Source organism: Vulpes vulpes, chromosome 8, assembly GCF_048418805.1.
Source record: "Vulpes vulpes isolate BD-2025 chromosome 8, VulVul3, whole genome shotgun sequence".
Classification (NCBI taxonomy): domain Eukaryota; kingdom Metazoa; phylum Chordata; class Mammalia; order Carnivora; family Canidae; genus Vulpes; species Vulpes vulpes.
In genome coordinates, this window is record NC_132787.1 from 107367333 (window position 1) to 107380152 (window position 12820).

At 47.4% G+C, this 12820-nt stretch overlaps 1 protein-coding gene across 8 annotated transcripts in view; it reads right to left on the minus strand.

Annotated features, from left to right (window-relative positions):
• Positions 1-12820, minus strand: part of RNF144A (ring finger protein 144A) — a 119400-nt gene that overhangs the window by 84758 nt on the left and 21822 nt on the right. For 5 of the 8 annotated variants that reach the window (XM_072767799.1, XM_072767798.1, XM_072767794.1 and 2 more), the window contains one exon: positions 6223-6420. The exons of 1 other annotated variant lie outside the window; for it this stretch is intronic. The gene's annotated coding sequence lies outside the window, so the exon portion shown is untranslated. Of the gene's footprint in view, positions 1-6222; positions 6421-6514; positions 6667-10810; positions 11136-12820 lie in introns of those variants that run through there. 2 more of the 8 variants (XM_072767796.1, XM_072767801.1) reach the window with 2 other exon arrangements.

Genomic DNA, 12820 nt, shown 5'->3' on the forward strand with positions numbered 1-12820 from the left:
AGGTCGGCCTCCACATCCTGTCCTACAACGGAACAAGAATCTTCCGCAGACCAGGCACTTTGGATTTATTCTCTAGTCTACTGGAAGCTTTTTTGATTCCTTTATTTAAAAAGTATTGCGAAATGCCTTCTCCAGGCTAGCACCCTCTTCAAAGATTATGAAATATGACTTTTTCCCCATCTTGAAATAATTTACATATAAAACATCCTGTTTCTTGTTAATCTTCACATTCACTTACTCATCCGGTGAAGAAATCACAGAATGCTCTCCGTTCCAATCTTTCAAAACCCTACGCTGCGTTTGATTTTCCTGCTTAGGGGCGGGGAGGGCGCGGTGATAAGGTTCTGTTCTCTGGTGTTCACGTCAGCTTATACCATGGTGTTGCACTTGCACTGGACAAAGAGGATCCAGAACAAAATGGCACAGTACTGTGTGGACACCTTGTGTGGCCATCCCTTCTGGGGACAGATGCCCAAAGCCCACTAGCACCCCCCCTCCCCTATACACCAACCCTGCCCATTCGTGGTCTTCACAGCGGTAGTCCTAAACTCTGCAGGTAACTCGTTAGATTTCAATATATACGGCCCCTCCCACAGCTGGGCACGGTTACCACCGGGGCTCAAGGGATCTTCAGGTGCCCGTGCAGCACCCGTTCAGGATAATTTTGAACATTAAGTACATACCTGAGAACAGATGGTGTATATAAAAATGAAACGATTTTTTGGCACCTCTTCCACATATATGCCAAAATCATGTGGAAGAGGTGCAAAGAATAATAATAATAATAAAGTGCAAAAATAATAATAAAATAACAGCTCGTTTTAGTGATCGGCCAACAGTTTCATCACTGGATCTTCCTACCAAAGAAAAGCTTGGGAAACCACCTCATCCCTAAGAAAACGAATTACCAAGACATTAATCATCAATCACTCAAGGCCCAACTTCTGGGAAGTGCATCAAAACTGTGCACTAAGGCTGAAGACATGTTTTTTGTTTTTTTTTGAAGACATGTCTTAATTGCACTCATTACTTTTTCTCTTAGAGGCACCTTGTTTAAACCAACATATTCAGAAAGAATTTGAAAAAATATAAATTTTAATGCACCTTTCAGTTTAATGTACCTTCCACTACGCACTTACCAATGCACGATTTTATTACAACAATGCTTCAATTGCAGGCCTGTGCATATTTAAGTTGTTCTAATAACTTAAGAGACAAAGGCCTTTTCACTGCCAAACTGATCAGCCAATCAGACTTCCTTGCTATCCCCTTATTATTAAATTCAAAAACATGGGTTGGTACTTTTTAAGACACTAGAAATCAATTATGGAACACACTCATAAAATCAATTATTAAAACCAGTAAAGTCAGAATGAAAATGAGATTGAGGTAATTGAGTTATGTTATCCGTTTTATAATAAATTACAATGACCCGATGCTAATGGTTTTCCTCATTGATATTTAATCAAGCAATGTTACAGGTAGCTAGGATCATCAGTTATTTATGCAACTCTAAGTACAAGGGAAGGCACGGGATTTCTTTGCTAACTGTGTAGGCATGTGTCTACGAAGCTCTGGTGTTAGGCTTTTAGGAATAACAAAAAAAAAAAAGTAGGATGTTTTTAAAATCATGGGGAGGGATTTCCTTTAATTTTGTTAGGTCACATGATCAAACTTTTGCTTTTCGACTCTTTTGGCAGCCTCCAATCTTCTCTTAGTATTGGAAGCACAACAGCTTGCAATGCATCCATCCAGGACACATTTTTTTTTTTTAAAAAATCCTATCACTACCTTTCACAAATGTTAATGGTTCCCCACCAGCCCCAGGATAGACGCTAACTCCGGGTGTTCAGGCTCTGGCCCACAGTGGCCCCTGACACCTCTGTCCTCCCCCACTGTCCCCGTCCCAGTCCCCAGGGCATCTTCCCAGGCTCAGCAGCCACTCCTCATCGCCTACGTTCTGGGACTGGGACTGGAGTTCCACGTGGTCAGCTCGTGAACATCAGTCAAAGGAAAACACTAACGCTGAGACGCCTCCCCTTTCTGCACCCCCCATCCCCCGCCCCCCCGGGCCCCAGCACATGGCCTTGCACGGACGGACGGATGCTCCCCAAGCCCGGATGCTCCCCAAGCCCGGATGCCGCTGACCATCCAGAGAGGCCTGTGCTCCCAGGAACGCGCCCAGTCTCCCTCTCGCCCCTCCAGCCCCCGCGCCCGGCAGGTGGAAACCCAGAGCGCCCCTCAGGTCGTGCCCAGGCCGCACACCGCCGCCTGCGGAGCCCGCAGAGCAGCAGGGATACCAGAGCCGCCCAAGCTCTCAAACAAACGAGGAGAAGAGAACAAAAATAAATACAAAGAAAGGGCAACGCGACGGAGCTAAGTGGAAAATGCGGTCGCTAGGACTGATTTGCACAGACCTTCCAGCCACAGCAGCTCACAACAGCATCTTTAACTTGCCATTTACTAAAAATACTGCTCGTTGAACCCCCTCGGCTGCTCTGGAACCGACGGCACAGGCAGGAGCAGGCTACTGGGGTTTTGGGTTCTCGTTAGTGTTTTGAACGCCCTCTGCCCTCTGCCCTCTGCCCTGACGCTTCACCAGCCCGGGCTGAGCAGAGGCACGCGGTCAGCGCCAGCCCTTCCCCGGTCACGGCCAAGGCCCCGGGGCGGGGGGGCGGGGGAGCGGCTGGGGGGGCTCTCGGCCCAGGACACCTTTTCCCACCAATGACACTCTCCACTGGACGGAAAAAACCAACCAGAATTATCTTTCAAATTTAGCTACTTCAATCACAGAAGTGTGAATCGGGGGAGGTTTAGATCCCATGAAGACTGTTTCTCTTTATAAATCCCAAACATTTAAAAATATCTCTGCTTGTGCTGGAATGTCATTTTCTGGCATTCTGGCCTCTTCAACATGAATTTTTTGTGACTGTGAAGCCATTTCCCAGCTCTCGGAATTTGCTGGAGACAGAGACTCCCGAACAGAACGTCCTGGGAGGTGCGCGTGGGCAGGAAGAAAGGCCGGTTGCACGCGGCCTCGCGGCGCCTCTTCTCCAGGGAGCGGTGCCGGCTCCCGCACACCTGAGCACACGCTCTGGCCTCTGCGCCAGTACGTGCACTGCGCAAGTAGATGCAGTAACCCTCAAGTGTTAAGGTTAAGGTTAAAAAACAAAAGGTGAGCACACACATAGTTTCCAAGGCATGTGAAGAAGGGGAGGGGGAGCTGCAAATGTCGACGTCCACGTTTCCTCTTTCCTTTCTGTGGCGAGGAGGGCCTGCACACCTCCGCACACCTCCCTCTGCCTCAGCAAAGCAATGTGCTGGGAGCAGGACACTCCCAGCATCACTCCAGGGGCCTCGTGGCTGCTCGGGTTTGCAGTTTGGGGTTCAGCAGGACGGCTCAAGCAGCCCCTCTGAAGTCCAACAGCAGAAGCCAGGCTGAGTAACGAGGAGCCAGGGCCTGCAGAAGCCCCCCTACCCAGGGTCCCTGCGTGACTGCAGCCCAGCACCTGTGTCCCTCAACCACTCAGGACCCCTGACCGGACAGTGCTGACCCTCCTCAGCACCTCCTCCACCCATCTCCATCCAGCCCAGGCTCTTCCTCGCTACCCCCTGCATCACCGCCTGCAGATCCGTCCGCCCAGGGCCACCTGCCTCCTGCATACACACGGTCACCTCAGACCACCCTCTCACTCTGCACCCCATCCCCATCTCTGCTCAGCCAAACAAGAATTCAATTCTTGACCTACTGGGTGCCTTCGAGTCCCCAGCGGAGCTGTCTAAAGAAACACACGATCACACTGACGTGACCCCTCGAGGCTCTTCATGCCTCCCCGTCTCCCCAAATGTGCAACCCCTCCTCCACCGCAGCACTCTCAGCTGGCCACCCTGTCTCCCATTTCACAAAGAAAATATAAGCAATCAGAAGAAGCCTGCTGAGTGAGCGGCACGCCTGGGCACCCACGAATCTCACCGGCCGATCCCCCACCCCACACACTTACCTGCCCGCCTCCTCAAGCAGGTATGCGTGTACCCAGATGCACCTCTCACCGGCTCGAGAAACGATTGCCACAACCCCCCGCCCTGCATTATCAATTTTTCACTCTCTACTGACTCACTGCCACCAGCATGCAAGTGTGATGCTAATGCTTCCCGCTGAAAATTAAGTCTCTTGGCCTTCGTTACCCAGCAGACACCACCCCATATTCTGCTCCCTTGGCAGCAAAGCTTCTCAAAACAGTTGTCAACAATCTGTTTCTCCAACCCCTCCCCTCCATCCGTCCCTCTGAACCCACTCCAACGGCGCTTTTCTGTTGCCACAGTCACCAGACCCCCGTGTCTTTTTACTCTTCTCACCAGAGCCACCAAGGACCTGCACGGCGCTGACCCAAGAGGACTCTCAGTGCTCATCCCACCTGGACCATCAGCTTGTAAGCCCCTGGCTCCTAAATGACTTCATGAGGCTTCCCAGATGCCACCCGCTCGGTCTCCCTGTACATCTCTGGCTGTTCCTGCCTGGTCTCCTTTGCTGTCTCCTCCTCGTCTTAGGGATACAAATGTCCCAGGGCCCCGGCCTCAAAACCCTCCTTTCCCTGGGATCTCATCTGATCTTCTTCCTCTAAAGGCCGTCCACAGGCCCAAGGCTCCCATTAAACTCCAGCTCAGATCACAGGCCTCAGCAGGAGGATCTATATACCTCCGTCACTCCACATCTCTTAGACTCCCTCAAAGTGCTCAAAACTCAATTCTAATCCCTCTCTGTACCCCAACTCTACCTGCGGACTTGCCCTTCTCACGGGTGACGACTCTGTCTACTTACACCAGCTAAAATCCTTGATGTACCTACAGACTTGTCCCTTCCTATCACCACCCCATACCCATAGGACGTCTCAAGGACTCTGTCGTCAAACTGTATCCCGATGTGACCACTTTTCACTACTTCCACGGCCACCAGTGGAGCAAGCCACCATTATGTCTTCTCTGAATTACTATAATGGATTTCTCTATGGGCCTCTAAATGGTCTCCTTGGCTATCCTCATCCCCCACCCCCTACATCCTGTATCAACACAGAGGCCAGAACGAGCCTGTTAAAATGGAATGCAGATCCTGTCCCTTCTCTGCTTAGTACCCGGCACTGACTTCCCATCATCCAATCTAGAATTCCCCAACAGCCTGCAGATAGACCTGCTCAGATCCCTGCTACCTCCTGACCACCTGGTTCCCCTCCAGCCGCCCTGCCTCCTTGGTGTTTCTCCAACACGCCCGTGGACCTCTGCACCTTCCTTTCCTTTTAACTACAATGCTCTCGTCCCAGACGCTAAGTGGTTAGTTAGCACAACTCCTTAAATCCGTGTTCAAACGTCAACTTCTTACTGACGCCTTCCTGACCACTCCCTTTAAAACTGTCACCTGCCCCACCCTCCTAAACTTGGTCTACTTTTCCTTTCCTCCACAATATTCATGCCTTGTCATGAAACATGTAATTTCCTTCTTCACGCTGTCAGCTGCCTGTGGCCTCTGTGCCCGTCCCCACCCCCATCCTCCACTCACACCACCACTAAACCATGGAAGCAGGGGTTTGTGTCTGCTCTGTTCACTGTGTGTCCTGAGTTAGAGCAGCACCCGGCAGGAACCTGGGTGGCTCGGTCGGTGGCTCATCTGCCCTATGCTCAGGTCGTGATCTCGGGGTCCTGGGATCAAGCTCCACGTCAGGCTCCCTGCTTCTCCCTCTGCCTCTGCCCCTCCTCCATGTGCTCTGTCTCCCTCTCTCTCTCACTCTCTCTCTCCTCTAGGTCTCAAATAAATGAATAAAATCTTAAAAATAAATAAATAAAATGGCATCTGGCACAACGCAGGAGCACAGCCCTTAGGTTCTCGATGAATTAATGAATCAGTGAGACCCTGCATACATCTTCTAGACCTGTTTCCTGATGTACAACATGACACTAGCAATATCAACCCCACAGCTTGCTATAAGCAGTAAATGAGGACCTGTGTGGAAATCTTCATAAAATATTAATTACTATAACAGCTTAACATAATATGTCAAGAATCATCCTTAAAATTAATTCAGAAGTGTACTCGGTAACTGCTTAACATGATGTAGCTCAAGAGGTAGAGGAAAATCCACCCAGGCAGTGGGATAGTCTTCCCACTGGCTGAGATTCTACTAAGTCCTAAACGAAAGTTTTCAAGCCTTCATTTTCCAAATTCAAAATTACCTCCGAGAAGTCCTGAGGGGAGGAGAGGAACTGTCTTCTGGTCAAATCCCGGTGTCCTGATGGGCTTTTGTGCATTCAGCTCGTTCCTCTCTTCATGACAGGCCGTCCATAAGGAGCCGTGGGACAGGGTCCTGGGCACTGGGGTCCCTCTAGACCTGGGGATCGGGAGCGTAGCAGACCCCGTAGGGTGCTCGGCACCTGGGAAACGTGAGGAGAGCACAGCTCAGACGGCAGGTTGCAGGAGGAGGAAGCGAGGACCACCGTGCTGACCTCCAATCACCCCAGAACTGACCTTTCAAATCTCCGGGCCAGGAGGGAAGGCTCTTGATATGATTACTAAAAATTGTATCAGATCAAATATTTGGGAAGTATCTGAGTTCACTGGAGAGGTTTGTGGGAAAAACCAAATTCCACCAGTTAACAGATAAACCAACCCACACAGATCATTCTCAGAAGGTGTTCCCTTCTGTCCTCCCCCAGTCACAGTCATCAGATTTCTCCCAATTGGATTCTTCTAGGGACAGATTCGGGTCCACTGACAAGCTTAAAAATAAGTCAAGACTATGTTAATTGTAATCCCTAAGGTAGCCCCGCTAAGAAAATCATTCAAATATATATTAAAAAATAAACAACTGAATTACCATTGTCCACTGGAAACTACTTAGCATAAAAGTAGGTACAACAGAGGAATAAAGGAACAGAAACGACACAGGACTCATGGGAAACAAGCAGCAAAGCAGTAGGCATAATTTCTACCTTATCGGTAATTATATAAAATGGTCTAAACACTCCAATCAAAGGGAAGAAATGGGTAGAATGGATTTTTTAAAATATGCTGTTAGAAGAGACCTGTTTTAGAACAGTATCAAAAAGAATACGATATTTACAAATAAATTTAACAAAAGATGTGCAAGACCTGTACAGGGGAAACTACCAAAACATCAGTTTAAGAATCCAAAGACCTAAATAAACAGACATTCTGCGCACACGGGTTGGAAGATACGTTGTTAGGATAGCAACTTGATCCTCGGGTTCAATGTAATGTCCCTTCAAATCCCAGTTTCTCCTTTTTCTTGTTGTTTGGAAATTGACAAGCTGATTCTGAAATTCAGGTAGAAACCTAAGAGACGGGCAGCCCGGTGGCGCAGTGGTTTAGCACCGCCTGCAGCCCAGGGCGTGATCCTGGAGACCGTGGATCGAGTCCCACGTCAGGCTCTCTGCATGGAGCCTGCCTCTCCTTCTGCCTGTGTCTCTGCCTCTCTCTCTCTCTGCATCATCTCTATGAATAAAAAAAAGAAAAAAAAGAAAAAAAAAGAAAGAAAGAAACCTAAGAGACTTCGAAGAGCCACAAGAACAATGAAAAAGAAATGCAAAGTTGGAGGAGTCATGCTCCCTGATGTCAAAAAGAAGAAAAGAAGAAGAAGAAGAAGAAGAAGAAGAAGAAGAAGAAGAAGCTGCTATAGTAATCAAGATGGTGTGGCACTATGAGATCCCACCTCACACCAGTGAGAATGGGGAAAATTAACAAGGCAGGAAACCACAAATGTTGGAGAGGATGCGGAGAAAGGGGAACCCTCCTGCACTGTGGGTGGGAATGTGAACTGGTGCAGCCACTCTGGAAAACTGTGTGGAGGTTCCTCAAAGAGGTAAAAATAGACCTGCCCTACGACCCAGCAATTGCACTGTTGGGGATTTACCCCAAAGATACAGATGCAGTGAAACGCCAGGACACCTGCACCCCGATGTTTCTAGCAGCAATGTCCACAATAGCCAAACTGTGGAAGGAGCCTCAGTGTCCATCGAAAGATGATGGATAAAGAAGCTGTGGTCTCTGTATACAATGGAATATTCCTCAGCCATTAGAAATGACAAATACCCACCATTTGCTTCGACGTGGATGGACCTGGAGGGTATTATGATGAGTGAAGTAAGTCAATCGGAGAAGGACAAACATTATATGGTCTCGTTCATTTGGGAAATATAAAAAACAGTGAAAGGGAATAAAGGGGAAAGGAGAGAAAATGAGTGGGAAATATCAAAGAGGGAGACAGCACATAAGAGACCCCTAACTCTGGGAAATGAACAAGGGGTGGTGGAAAGGGAGGTGGGCGGGGGTTGGGATGACTGGGTGATGGGTACTGAGGGGGGCACTTGATGGGATGAGCCCTGGGTGTTATGCTATATGCTGGCAAATTGAACTCCAAGAAAAAATAAATAAATAAATTCTTTAAAAAAAAAAAAAAAGATGGTGTGGCACTGGCCTAAGGACAGACCTACAGATCACTGGGTTAGAATGGACCAGTCCAGAAATAAACCCAGACATCAATGGGTAATTGACTGTCGACAAGAATGTCGTGACGTTTTAAAGGGTAAGTGACAGTGTTTTCAGCAAATACACACCAAGAATAGTCACAAGACAGACCTTATACCTTTCTTTCTTTTTTTTTTTTTTTTAAGATTTTATTTATTCATGAGAGACACAGAGAGAGAGAAAGGCAAAGACAGAAGCAGGCTCCCCGCAAGGAACCCGATGTGAGACTCGATCCAGGATCCCGGGATCAGGGCCGGAGCCAAAGGCAGACACTCAACCCGCTGAGCCATCCAGGTGTCCCGACCTTATACCTTTCACAATAGGTCAGACCTCAGGGTAAGAGCTAAAATTATGCAACACTTAAGAGAAAAATATAGGAGTAAATCTTTGTGACCTTAGATTAGGTACCAGTTTCTTAGATATGTCACTAAAAGCACAAACAATAAAAAAAATAATAAAATTTAAAATTTCGTATGTCTGGGGATCCCTGGGTGGCCTGACGGTTTAGCGCCTGCCTTCGGCCCAGGGCGTGATCCTGGGGTCCCGGGAACGAGTCCCGCATCAGGCTCCCTGCATGGAGCCTATTTCTCCCTCTGCTTGTGTCTCTGCCTCTCTCTCTCTCTCTCTCTCTATCTCTATCTCTCATGAATAAATAAATAAAATCTTTTAAAAAATAATAGTAAGATAAAATAAAATTTTGTGTGGCCAAAAACACCACCAGCAAAGTAAAAAACAACCCACAGAAGAGAAAATACATACAAAACCTACACCCAACAGGGACCTCGTATCTATCTAGATGATATAAAGAACCCACACAGCTCAATAGTAAAAAGACAAATAACCCAAGTCAAAAGTGGGCAAAAGTCTGAATAGACATTTCTTCAAAAAAGATATTCAAATGTCCACTAAGCACATAAAAGCATCTGACATTCGATTAACACAAATTCTGTATGTTTGGTGCATTACATAGTGTAATCTTATAAAGTACCATACAGAAAAGGAAATGCTGTTAAAATCCTGAGGAAGAGAAAATACACTCACAGAACTGTATATATTTATTGAGAAAAAATATGCATATAAGTGGACCGTGCAGTTCAAACCTATGTTGTCTGAGGGTCAACTATACTCTAAAATAGTGAATTGTACCTCGATGAAACTATTATTAAAAAAGAAACATCAGGGGCACCTGGGTGGCTCAATTGGTGGAATGTGTGGTTCTTGGTTTTGGGATCATGAGTTCAAGCCCCACGTTGGGTGTAAAGATTGCTTAAACAAATAAACTTAAAAAAGAGAGAGAGAGAGAGAGAAACATCACTGGAAAAAGTTTTCTAAAAAGTAAGGCAAGATAGCCCCTGAATTTCCTAAACTCTTCTCAAGCACAGCGTCTGCTCGGGACATAACACCAATATTTGAACTTGACTTATTTTTAGGCGTATGGTCAGGAGCAAAGAACAAAATCAATTCCGTTTTTCTCGTCCCTTCAAAGAGGGGCGGGCATCAGAGAGCAGCAGATGCTTAAATCTGATAGGCATGAGATACGTCCCAGTGGCTAAACCCGCAGCTATTCCTTCCTCGCTTTGCCTCACAGGGCAGGCGTTCCCACACGCGGCCTGGGCCAGGGAACTCCCCTGCACTGCTCAGGACCGGGCTCCTGGGTGCAAAGCCTTCCACGTTAGGGCTGAGACTTGCACCTGCCCCAGATCCGCTGGCTCTTGCACACAGCAAGCCTCTTCACCTGCGGAAAGCGGCACCTCCTCGGTCCTGAACGCATCCAGACACGGCCTCCAGAAAACCTGGTCACAATTTTGCAAATCTATTCTCTGCCTTTACTTGGCAATAAATTCACACCCTTCCAACAAAACACAACAGAATACAGTCTCTCTTACAACCTGCGTCTGCCACTTTTCCCAGGTAAGAAGATCCGGTGGATAGAATTATCATCTTCAGCAGGAAGGAAAAGCTCTCTGCTCAGCTGGAGCTCAGGCAACGGGAGATTTTTCTAGCTGCCTTTTAACAAGAGTTATAAAGGGAGGCTGCATGCAGAGCTCTCGACCCAGAGGGTGTGCCGTGAGCCCGTGTGGCTTTCAGGTTGTTGGCAGGTTGCAAAACCCCCTGACCTCACTTCCCCGGAGCCCCACTGGCAGGGAGCTGGCCTGCACCTGCACTGCCCCAGCGCAACAACCAGGCAGCAGTGATAGTGCTGCAGCACTGCCCACGGTGGCTTGTCTGTCCACGCGGAGTGCGGGCCGTGGCAGCCTCCAGCCGCCGCTCACTTACCCGGTGGCGAGCTCTGCTCTTCGCAATGCCCTGTCTACAAGGCTGCAGGGAGTGCGAGTGGTCGGTCCCTGTCCTGACATTTCCCCACAAGCCCTGCTATTGTTAGCGCGCAGTGCCGCAGAGCACCAGGAATGCACATGTCGTGGTGGAGCCGAAACACCAATGGTAAATATTCCGCTATCAACCTTTTTTTTTCACTCCTACCATCTGCTGAGATACTGGGTAGGAGTGCTACAAAAATGGATGGAATGTGGGGCGCCTGGCTGGCTCAGAGAAGCGGGAGACTCTTGATATGCTTCCTCTTTGATCTTAGGGTCCTGAGTTCAAGCCCCATGCTAGGGGTAGAGATCACCAAAAAAAAAAAAAAAAAAAAAAGGATGGGATGTGGGGCTCCTGGGTGGCTCAATCAGTTAAGCACCTGACTCGTAATTTCGGTTCAGGTCATGCTCTCCAGGTCCTGAGACTGAGCCTCCCATCAGGCTCTGCGCTCAGATGGGAGTCTGCTTGACATTCTCTCTTTCCCTCTGCCCTCACCCTCTAAAATAAAAAAAATAAAATCTTTTTTTTTAAAATGGGTGGGATATGGCCTTGCTCTCAAGGAGTTCAGACGTTGTACGAATCTTCATATCCACACATTACCCTTTAAGTGCCCAAAGAAAAAACTACTTTTAGTAGTTTCTGTCACTTGAGGTAGCCTATCACTTGAAGTAAATATGATATACTGAAGCATGGGATGAATCTTCTCATCTCATGAGTATGCCCCTGTGGTAATTTCAATTTCATTTCAATATAATTTCATGAATTCACTCCTTTATATGAACATAGGCAGTACATCAAATTATGAGCAGAAGACTTGGTTATTTGGGATAACCTGAAAAAGCCAATCTGGTACAAAAACATGCATTGCAGAAGTTATTCCACTCATGTATTCTTTTCACCAACTGTATATCTGCCAATACATAAATGGGTCCTATTGGAGAGCTACATGTAAGGGTATTCCTTGTTAAATTAATTCACCAAAAAACAGCTGGAATCACTAAAAAAATAGGGTTAGGGATAAGCATCCAAAACCTTTAGAAGTTTGTTACATATACACTCAGATATTATATACACACATATATACACTCAGATATTATATACACACATGTATATATATTCATATTATACATATATACTCAGGTATTATATGTATATACATAGACTCAGATGTCACATATATACATGTATACACTCAGGTATTATACACACGCATATATACATCCACTCAAACATTATATATATATACACATACATACACTCATAAACCTCAGGGCTGCTGGACCCTGCTGAGGGAGCACTGTGGTCAGAAACAGGGAGGCAAGGGGCCAGGATGCGCATCCCCCAGCCCCACGGAGCAGCTCATGGGCTAGCATACAGTAGCAGAAAACTGTGTTTTAGCTAAAGCTGGGTTTTGCCAGGTAACCATGGAAGGAAAGGCAGTGAGAACGTAAGGGGGCAGTGAACACCGAAAAGGAAACAGGGCTGATGGTCCAGTGGGGACAAATGTTTCTGAAGACCAGGTTCAAAAAAGACTAGAGGGAGGATGGTGATCAGAGTGGGTGCTGGATGTCCAGATGTCACAATCACGAGGTATTCCTCCAGAAATAGGCAGGAGACATCAGATGGAAGACAAGATGATTGGAAAGCAGGTCTAGGGAGAAACAGGATTCCAGTTTCAGAATGATTTCTTGTGTAGATAGACAAATGGCAAAAGCAGTGGATATATTGGTAAAATCCTCAGGGGGCATAGAGGAGGGATGGGGGGAGGGCATAGGTCAGAAGACTCAAACAAGAGGGAATGGGGATGGGAGGCTGATGCGCGTGTCTCAAAGGAGCAAGGGATGTTTAGGGAAGAAGAGAAGCAGTGATCTAGAAGCAGCGAGGAGGAGAAAGAGCTATCAACCCCACAGTGACAGATATGTTGGCAGACTCAGTGGCAAGTGCAACACAGGCAAGAGCATAGACGCTGCA